This window comes from Gossypium arboreum, chromosome 7, assembly GCF_025698485.1.
Source record: "Gossypium arboreum isolate Shixiya-1 chromosome 7, ASM2569848v2, whole genome shotgun sequence".
Lineage (NCBI taxonomy): Eukaryota > Viridiplantae > Streptophyta > Magnoliopsida > Malvales > Malvaceae > Gossypium > Gossypium arboreum.
In genome coordinates, this window is record NC_069076.1 from 57,364,925 (window position 1) to 57,376,311 (window position 11,387).

At 35.0% G+C, this 11,387-nt stretch overlaps 1 non-coding gene across 1 annotated transcript; it reads right to left on the reverse strand.

The window, feature by feature from the left end:
• Positions 1-6,282: 6,282 nt before the first annotated feature.
• LOC128295803 (small nucleolar RNA R71) lies at positions 6,283-6,389 on the reverse strand. Its single transcript, XR_008286352.1, has one exon. It is a non-coding gene; the product is annotated as a small nucleolar RNA R71 (small nucleolar RNA).
• Positions 6,390-11,387: the final 4,998 nt, after the last annotated feature.

Consider the following 11,387-nt stretch of genomic DNA (forward strand, 5'->3'; position numbering starts at 1 on the left):
AAACAAGTCCTTCATTTAGGTGTTTTCACTAAAAATCACCTAATAAAAGATGTTCATCATGCATCAAACATTGATATTCCTCCATTAACCATCAAAGTACAAGTATGTCATGCATGGTTCAATTTTCATGCATGAACCCTAGCTCAAAATATAGCTCAAAATGGGTAGACCATGTGACCGGGACTTCAAAAATATAAAGAAAATGAAAAACAGGGCTAAGGAACACTTACTATTGAGCTTGGAAATGTTGAACAAAACCCTAGCTATGGTGTTTTGTGATTTTCGGCCGTCAGGGAGGAAGATGGATACATTTTTTGTCTCAGTTTCCCTTTTTATTCTTTTAGTTACCTAATGACCAAAATGCCTTAGGGTTTCTCCTTCCAATTTTTCCTATGCATGTCCATATTTGTCCAAAATTATAGAAATTGGTTAAATTGCCAATTACGACCTCATAATTCATAATCTAAAGCAGTTTCATGCTAAAAGCTTCTAGAATGCAACTTTTGCAATTTATTCAATTTGGTCCCTAAAATGCAATTGAACATTTTATGCTTAGAATTTCTTCATGAAACTTTCACACAAGCATGCATTCATAACATAAACCTCATAAGAATCATATAATAACTATTTCTATCTCAGATTTGTGGCCTCGAAACCACTGTTTCGACTAGGCCCTAATTCAGGATGTTACATTGTACGATATTTGTGATTATCCGAGTATCCTATTCAATTTCGAATGGTTCAACGGGCTATAATAAGTTAAGATCAAATGAAAAATCAAGTTAAAAGGCTCAGGTATGTGTTTATACTATGTTATGAAATGATGGTAAGTTGAATGTTTGAATTAATGATATAAATGTTACATGATAATGTGAACTATATGTATGCATATGTGGAGGTGTACTTTCAATCTACTTATGTATTTATGATGTAAATGAGAGTACATATGTATGTGAAAATCTATTTTTGGCTAAAGGTTAAGTGTATGTGACAGTGCAAATGAAATGTATGTGCCTTTATATTTGAGAATTGGTGAAGTATATTCGGCCAAATATTACTATTGTATAAATATGTAATATTACAGTTTGATTTATGAAGATATGTATATAAGAGATTAAATATTCGGTTATATATATATAAATATATATTGATATTATAAATTTGAAATTGTATGTTATTTTGATAATAGATGCATGTATATACAGATCAAGGTACAATTTGTATATGTTATATATGAAGTTGTGAGCTTGAAAATACATGTGATTCATGATAGCATAAATTAATTGTTTAAGTTAAGTTAATAATAACATTGAGATGTTTATTTGCTTATGACTTACTAAACTATGATAGCTTACTGTATGTGTTTATGTTTGCCTCTATTTTATAGATTTTGGAGTCAAATTATGAGCTCAGGGATCATCAACAAAGTCTATCACACTATCGACTATTTTTGGTACTTCTATAAGTTAAATTTTGAACATATGGCATGTATAGGCTATACTGTATACGGTTATGTTTGAAGATGTGTTTATATATCAAGCCATACGAAAATGGATAATTTGATACCTAAATATTTGCTATCTTGTTCATAGTTCATATGTGTGCTGAGCTTGGTTTATATGCTTTTACCAAATGACGATATGTTTGCTTTTGGTTTTAATGATTCAATCATGATATACTTGAATATGTGGTTGGTCTAATTTAGTAAGCCTTAAGTTGATTATTTTTAGTTGTTACGGTATGATATGTGTGGCATATTTAATATGATGCATATGATAAATAGCTATGGTTTGAGGTATTGGTAATTGGTTGTAATGAAATAGATATGGATAATAAAAGTGAGTTGTTCATGATTGGTACATATATATGAACCTTATTGTTATGCATGTTTTATGCATGAGATATGCTTAAAGCTAAGAATGAATGTATTAGGCAATTGACATTGAAATGGAATTTACTATATGACATGTGGCAATTGATATTTGATTTATCACAGATATTTGATTTACCTAATAGATTACATGTAAAATGAGTTATTAATTATTGATTTAATTTTATGTAATGATACATGCGTATAATTTGATTTAGTAAATAAAGTGGACAATGAATAAATAGATATGACCTATTAGTTATGCGCATGAATATTTAGATGAATTTGTAAGTATACTTGTTCATGTCTTAATTATTTAAAACCGTGTATAGAAATACACGTAGATCATTATTGATTTGATTAGACTTTGAATAATTATATTTTTATAATGTGGTGTCGAATGGATAATGTCCATAATGATATATATTTTAAATATGTTTGCTTTGTATAATTTATGTTGGTAATAATTGATTTATTTATTTGTATTGTTTTGAGATGCATATGCTATGTGGTAAAATGTTATAAATCGGTATTATTTGCTTATGAATTATCTATTTGGTTATATTTTTGAAAAATGTTAAGATATGATTGGTAAAGAAATTAAATTAGTTATATATGTTAATATTTGATTCATTTATGAGTTTGAGCTAGAATATGTATATGATTATTTAGAATTTATGTCTTGTCGGTAATACCTCGTAACCCCTTCCGACGACGAATACGGGTTAGGGGTGTTACACATCTATACTACAGGAAGTGCATAGTAGTCATTTTGTTTTGCATCCTGGCAGTAATAAGATGTATCGTGACTTAAGGGAAGTATATTAATGGCCAGGTTATAAGCGTAAGGTAACTGAATTGGTATCGAAGTGTTTGACTTGCTAGCAAGTTAAGGTTGAGCATCAGTTTCCATTTGGGTTACTACAACCAGTTTGTATTCCATAGTGGAAGTGGAAGAGAGTGACCAGGAATTTTGTTAGTGGGTTGCCCTTAACACCTACTAAGGAAGACTTTGTTCGGGTCATGGTGGATAGATTGACCAAGTCTACTTATTTTTTTCTGGTTTGCACTGATTATTGTCTTTAGAAGGTAGCTAAACTTTACATTTCTAAGATAGTGAGACTGTATGGAGTGCAAGTGTCAATTATTTTGGATTAAGACCCTTGTTTTACGTCTCAGTTCTAGAAGAAATTTCATGACGCTTTGGGTACATGGTTAGACTTTAATATAGCTTTTCATCCGTAGTCAGACTATAAGTTAGAGAAGTTCATTTAGAGTTTAAAGGATAGGCTGAGGAGCTATATGATTGATTTTCAAGATAGTTGGGAGGAGCATCTACCGATGGCAAACCTCGCCTATAATAACAGTTTCTAGTCTAGTACCCAAATGGTACCCTACGAGGCTCTTTACAATCATAAGTGTCGGTTGCCTTTATATTGGACTGAGTTGAGTGAGAGGAAGATGTTAGGTCCAAGATTGGTTTCAGAGACTGAGGATAAATTTTGGTTAATTCATGATAGGTTAAAGATAGCTTCTAATAGACAAAATTCCTATGTCAACTTAAAGTGAAAGGACATCGAGTTTAGTGTAGGAGACTGGGTTTTTCTTAAGGGTTCTCAATCGAAGAAAGTTTTGAGATTTAGCCGGAAGAGCAAGTTAAGCTCTAGCTGCATTGGACCTTATCGGATACTTAAAAGTATTGGTTTAGTGGCATATCAGCTTGAATTGCCTCTTGATTTGGATCGCATACATGATTTTTTTCATGTATCCATGTTGAGACAGTATAAATTTGACCCCTTTCATGTTGTACTAGTTGAAGAGATAGAGGTTAGACCAGATTTAACATTTAAAGAGGAGCCTGTTCAAACTTTGGACCATGAGGTCAAATTTTTGAGGAAGAAAAAAATTCCTTCAGTTAAAGTGCTTTAGATGGATCATGGCATTGAAGAGGCTACTTGGGAACCAGAAAACTCAATTCGACTTCAATATCTTCATCTCTTTGAATCAGGTAAATTTCGAGGCCTAAATTTCTTTAAGGGGGGAGAGTTGTAACATCGCAAATTTTTTTATTTAAAGGTTGTAAAATATTTCAAGGATGAGTAGTTGGCTAGTGGTTAAAAGAAAATAAGGAGATAATTCAATTAGCTCAAGGACTCAAGTTTGATTCCATTCCCTTACAAAATAGCTTAATTTTGCTAATTTTTCTCCTTCCCCCTATTTTTGTGCTGCCCAAGCTTAGTAACCTAGGTATAAATACCACTTTTTCACTTTTTTTCAGCATTTAGTCTTTTTTTTTTCAACCATAGCCGTTCCTTTCCTCTGCTCTCTCATTTTTCTCTCAAGTTTCTTCCTTTCTCTGGGATTTAACCATTATTGTGCCACATTGATAAACTGTAATATATACATATTTTTACCCCATGCTTGGCATATTTATGAATAATTTTTCTTTGGTTTTAGTGAATTTGATGCTTCTAATTCTCTAATTTCATGTTTTATACTCAAGAGAGTTTAGGATAGCAAAAAGTACGAGAAACGGGCCAAAATGGACAAATTGGGCCTAATTCAGTGTTTCACACGGCCTAGGCACTTCCACACGGGTAGACCACACGCCCGTGTTTCATGGCCATGTCGACACTAAACCAAGTCAGAATTACACACGGCCTGAGCATCTTCACACTGTTGTGGCACACGGCCATGTCCCTGTCGAGCCCAAGTCTAATTCTACATGAAAAAAGGCTAATTTTGGGCTAATTTGGGTATTCCAAAGTCTATTTAAAGACCCTAGAAGAGGGTTAAAGGGACGCAGAGAAGCGAAGGCAGAAAATACTCAAGAACAGCCATCGGGATCAGCTCAAAAGGAGGATCTACATCAAGACTGAAGATTTCCATCCAATTTCATAGAAGTTCTTTGGGTTTCTTTATGTTTTGTTGTTTTCCAATTTTTGAGATGTTTTCCATTATTATGAACTAAACTCCCTAAATACCTAAGGGAGATGAAACCTAAGACGAATCTTATTACTAATTGAGTTATATGATAAATACTTTTTCTTATTCTTAATTGTGAGTTTAACCCTTGTTTTAATATTTTAAGATATTAATGCAGGCTTTGATGTGCCTATCTAGTGGAGGAAAAGTCCTTGTTTAAGAGTAGATCATTCATAATTAAGCGGATTTGCATGTAATCCTAGAGATAGGACGACATAAATCTACCGGATTATAGTCAAATCTAATAAAGGAATCCATAGATCGAGTTAATGCGACAATAAGGGTTTTAATTAGAAAGAGATTTCGTTTAATCAACCTAGAGTCAGTTGTTTTTAGTCTCAAGAGAGATATTAACATAAATTAGGGATTTCTACGGATTAAGTCAAGTGAATAAATCATCTAATTCAAAGATAATAAGTGAAGTCTAGGTGGATTCTTCCTTTGGTATTGTTTTCTCCATCGGCTTTCCAAAGGTATTTTCCAACTTTAATCTCTGTCGCAATCTTAGTTAATTAGAGAATTAGTGTTAGTTTAAAAACATTCTCTTAATTGTTAGGCTAGATAATAAAAAGATAGTAATTACTAGTACTTTTAGTCCTCGTGGATACGATATTTCCAGTCTCCCCATAACTATACTACTGTTCAATAGGTGCACTTGCCTTAGTCGAATTTTTAACTAGTTTTACGACCATCAAGTTTTTGGCGCCGTTGCTAGGGACTAAGATATTAGGAACACTTAATTTTTATTACTTTAGCCATTTTATTTTTATTGCAATTTAATTTTGTTTTTATTTACTAAATTTTCTTTTCTTTACTTCTGGCAGGTTTTTATAGTTTATGACTAGAAAAAACACGTCAGGACCTCTACTTTTTGATAGCGAAATCGAAAGCACAGCTCGCAAGAACTAAAGAGAAATAAGGCAAAGCCTACAATACATAAAGGAAGAGCGAGAGGCCGATATCCATACTACAACCGAGGAGATGGCTGATAATCAGAATAACCGTTACCTCATGTCGTTGTTGCAAATCCAGTAAAACAGAATCCTGCTCCTCGTACTATGTATGATTATGCTAAGCCTACTTTAACAGGAACTAAATCGAGTATAGTTAGACCTATTGTTGCTGCAAATAATTTTGAACTGAAACCTAACACGATTCAAATGATACAACAGTTTGTTCAGTTTGATGGTTTGCAGGACGATGATCCAAACTCTCATTTAGCAAATTTTCTGGAATTCTGCAACACCTTTAAGATCAATGGTATTTCTAACAATGTCATTCACCTTCGGTTGTTTCCATTATTATTGAGGAATAAGGCTAAACAGTGGTTGAACTTGTTAATGCGATGGTCAATCACCACTTGGGAACAAATGATCGAAAAAATTTTGCTTAAATATTTTCTGCCGGCTAAATTGGCTAAATTGGCTAAATTAAGAAATGATATCTCTTCTTTTGTGCAAATGGATTTAGAAACACTTTATGATGCATGGAAGAGATATAAAGATCTATTGAGAAGGTGCCCTCACCATGGATTACCCCTTTGCCTACAAGTTCAAACTTTTCACAACGGTTTGAATCCCTCGACTAGACAAATGATTGACCCAACAGCTGGTGGAACTATCAATAATAAGACACCTGAAGAGGCTTATGAGTTCATAGAAAAGATGTCATTGAATAATTATCAACAACAGTTATGAGGACAAAGCCAACGAAAGCAGCCGGCGTTTTTAACGTCGACTCGGTTACTATGCTTTCCAATCAGGTAGAACTTTTGAATAGAAAAATTGATGGTTTACTTGGTTCTACACAGGTTCACCCAGTAATGCAGTGCGATGCAAGTGGAGGTGGAACGAGCAATTTAGAATATCCATCCTACAGCCCTAGCATGGAGAACGAGCAAATGAATTATATGGGTAATAATCATCGGCCTCAAAATAATCCTTATAGTAACACTTAGAATGCAAGTTGGAGGAACCACCCAAATTTCTCATGGGAGGCCAAGGAAATCAAAGACCACCACCCCCTCCAGGCTTTCAACAACAACAGTACCAGCAAGAGAAAAAACCGAACCTTGAGGAGATGATGAGAAAATTTATTTCAGTAGCGAAGACTCGTTTTTAGAATACTAAAACCGCACTTAAAAATTAGTAAGCATCAATTCAAGGGCTCAAGAATCAAATAGGACAGCTGGCTCAGATGATTTCAGAAAGACCACCAAAGAGTATACCTAGTAACACCGAACCCAATCCAAAAGAGCATGTGAAAGCAGTTACAAAGAAGCTAGAAAGTGTTAGCTAAATCTGAAAAGAAGCTGCCACCAAAAGCTGACAGAAAAGAAGATGAGGAGGAAAAACTGGAAAACAATGAAAAACCAGTGTTGAGGGAATATAAACCACCAATCTCATACTAGCAAAGTTGAAGAAAGACCGCATGGATGCACAATTCGGTAAATTTCTTAAACTTTTTAAACAATTACATATTAACTTACCTTTTGTTGAAGCTATCTCGCAGATGCCTACATATGCAAAATTTTTGAAAGAGCTTTTAACAAATAAAAAGAAGTTTGAAGAATTATCTACAGTGAAACTCAATGAGGAGTGCTCGACTATACTTCAAAATAAACTTCCAACCAAACTGAAAGATCCAATAAGTTTTACTGTTCCCTGCTTAATTGGTAGTTTAAATGTTGAGAAGGCGCTAGCTGATTTAGGCGCTAGCATTAATCTGATGCCCTACAAAATGTTCAAGCAATTTGGCCTTAGGGAACCAAAATCTACTAGGATGAGTATTCAACTAGCTAACAGATTTGTTAAATATCCTAGGGATATTATAGAGGATGTACTCGTAAAAGTAGATAAATTTATATTCCCTATTAATTTTGTTGTGCTTGACATGGATGAGGATGTTGAGGTGCCTTTAATTTTAGGTCGTCTATTTTTAGCCACTGCTAGGGTTGTTATTGATGTGGGTGATGGTAAACTTATGCTTAGGGTAGGTGACGAAGAGATTATTTTTAGAATTTATGATGCCATGAGATTTCCTAGGGAACAGGATGACTCATGTTATTTTATTGACTCTATTGATCATGCTACTCAAGATTCTTTACAGGAAATCGTGCATAAGGACACATTGAAACTGTGTCTTGCCCAATGAGAGGAGGTAAATGATGATGATTTTGTGATAGATAAGATAAAAGCTGAACTAAATTCAAATGAGTGTTCACTGAGACAAAAGAACTACGAGGGTATTAAGGTAAACAATGAATTGAAATTAAAGCCCTCTGTTGAAGAACCACCTACGTTGGAATTAAAGCAACTACCATATCACTTAGAATATGTGTTTCTTTGAAATAATTCCACATTACCAGTAATTATTACTTCAGATTTACAGCCAACCGAAAAAGACGAGTTACTCCAAGTATTAAATGAGCACAAAAGAGCCATAGCTTGGAAAATTTTTGACATAAGAGGGATCAACCCTTCTTTTTGCACACACAAAATTTTAATGGAAGATGAATACAAACCTTGTGTGCAAGCTCAAAGACGATTAAATCCTAACATGAAATAAGTCATAAAAGCTGAGGTAATTAAACTTCTAGATGCTGGAATTATTTATCCTATTTCTGACAGTTCTTGAGTGAGTCCTGTGCAGGCTGTTCCTAAGAAAGGAGGCATGACTGTTGTGGCCAATGAAAAGAACGAATTAATTCCAACGTGAACAGTCACAAGATGGAGAGTTTGCATTGAATATAGGAAATTGAACGATGCTACAAGAAAAGATCAATTTCCCTTACCATTCGTTGATCAAATGTTGGAAAGATTATCTGGACATATGTATTATTGTTTTCTAGATGGACTCTCTGGTTATTTCCAAATCTCAATATCTCTTTAAGACCAAGAAAAAATGACATTTACATGTCCATACGGTACGTTTGCTTATCGACGAATACCTTTTGGATTATGTAATGCTCTTGCTACTTTTCAGCGATGCATGTTGGCCATTTTTGAAGAACTCGTGGAAGACATTAAGGAGGTATTTATGGATGACTTCTCGATATTCGGTAACTCTTTCCATCTTTGCCTTAAAAATTTAAAACGAGTTTTAATGAGATGTGAGGAAACAAACCTTGTACTGAATTGGGAAACATGTCACTTCATGGTTCGTGAGGGGATTGTGTTAGGCCACAAAATTTCTAGTAAGGGAATCGAGGCTGATAAAGAAAAAGTTGAAACTATTGAGAAACTACCTTCCCCTAATTCAGTTAAGGCTATTCGAAGCTTTTTAGGTCATGCTGGATTTTATAGAAGATTTATTAAAGACTTTTCTAAAATAACTAAGCCTTTAACGAATTTGCTAGAGAAAGATGTACCTTTCAATTTCAGTCAGGAATGTTTAGAAGTATTTAGTACTCTTAAAAATAAATTAATTAATGCTCCAATTGTAGTTGCACCTGATTGGAATTTACCTTTTAAGCTAATGTGTGATGCGAGTGATTTTGAAGTAGGTGTGGTTCTTGGACAGTGGAAAGACAAGCACTTTCAACCGATCTATTATGCTAGTAAAACTTTAACAACCGCACAAGAAAATTATACGACGACTGAGAAAGAATTGTTGGATGTGGTTTTTGCATTCGATAAATTTAGACCATATTTAATATTATCTAAAGTTGTCATTTACACTGACCATTCAGCTCTTCGATACCTCCTTACTAAAACAGATGCAATATCTCGACTAATAAGATGGATTTTACTATTGCAGGAATTCGATTTAGAAATTCAAGATAAGAAAGGAGCAGAAAATCTTGCAGCAGATCATCTATCTAGATTAGAAAACCCACATCTCAAGGGACTTGACGAATAGGAGATAAATGACTCATTCCCTGAAGAACAACTCTTTGCTATATCTAACTCTGAGGAACCTTGGTTTGCAGACATTGCGAATTATTTAGCTGCTAACGTTATACCAAAAGGGTTGACACATCAGAACAAGAAGCGATTCTTCAATGATGTGAAAAACTATTTTTGGGAAGAACCTTTTCTTTTTCGTATATGTGCAGATCAGGTAATTCGAAGATGCGTTACAAAGACAGAAGCAATTAAAATTTTGGAACATTGCCACTCAGGACCGACTAGAGGACATTACAATGGAACTAGGACCGCACATAAAACACTCGAATCAGGTAATTACTGGCCCACACTATTCAAAGACGTAAACAGGTATGTTGCTACTTTTGATAGATGCCAACGAATAAGTAATATATCTAAACGTGAAGAAATGCCCCAAATGTACATGCTTTCATGTGAGATATTTGATGTATGGGGTATTGATTTCATGGGTCCATTCCCTAGCTCGTTTGGAAATAAATACATATTAGTAGCCGTTGATTATATGTCTCAATGGGTGAAAGCCCAAGCCTTACCTACTAACGATACTAGAGTAGTGGTGAAGTTTCTTAAGAAACTTTTCTCTCGATTTGGAGCACCTAGAGCAATTATCAGTGATAGGGGGCACTCATTTCTGTAATGCTCAATTTGATAAAACCCTTAAGAAATATGGAGTTTACCACAGAACAGCTACCCCTTACCATCCTCAAACTAGTGGACAAGTCGAAGTCGCTAACCGAGAGCTTAAACGCATATTAGAAAAGACTATAGAGTCAAATATGAAGGATTGGGTAAAGAAAATAGATGACTCTTTATGGGCCTACAGAACCGCTTTTAAAACCCCATAGGAACATCTCCTTACAGACTTGTTTATGGGAAGAGTTGTCATTTACCGTTTGAACTAGAACATAAAGCATTATTGGCTATAAAATTTTTGAACTTTGATCCCAAACTCGCAAGTGAAAAGAGATTGATGCAGTTGAACGAGCTAGATGAATGGCGAGCTAATGCCTATGAAAACTCACGATTATACAAGGAAGCAACGAAGTGCCCCATGATGCTCGTTTAAAGCAACACAAGTAATTTGAAGTTGGAGATCTTGTCCTGTTATACAACTCAATGCTCAAATTATTTCCTGGGAAGCTTAAATCATGATGATCAGGTCCGTTTGTAGTCCAAACTATCTTTCCATATGGCACAATAGAGGTAAGTCACCTAACCCAAGGCACTTTCAAGGTAAATGGGCATCGTCTTAAACTTTATAACGGTGAGAATTTTAAAGACAATGGAGAGGAGCTACGGCACCACGAACCCGCCTAACATTCCCATAAGGTAAAGTCAAGCTTAGACTCTAAACAAGCGCTTCTCAAGAGGCAACTCGAGCACTAATCCCACTAAATAACTTAGTTTGTTTTTCCATTTGTTTTACAATCTAACTACAGGTATTCTTGGCATACATGGCCTAGCACACGGGCATGCTTTAGTCCGTGGGATCCCCACGAGCAGGAGACACAGGCGTGGCCATAGCTGTGCTAAAATAGGACAAACATTTTCCCAAGACAGGATGACACACGGGCTGTGATAAATCGCCACGACCGTGCGACGCGGCTGTGCGTACCACACGGCTAAGGGACACGGGCGTGTCCCAG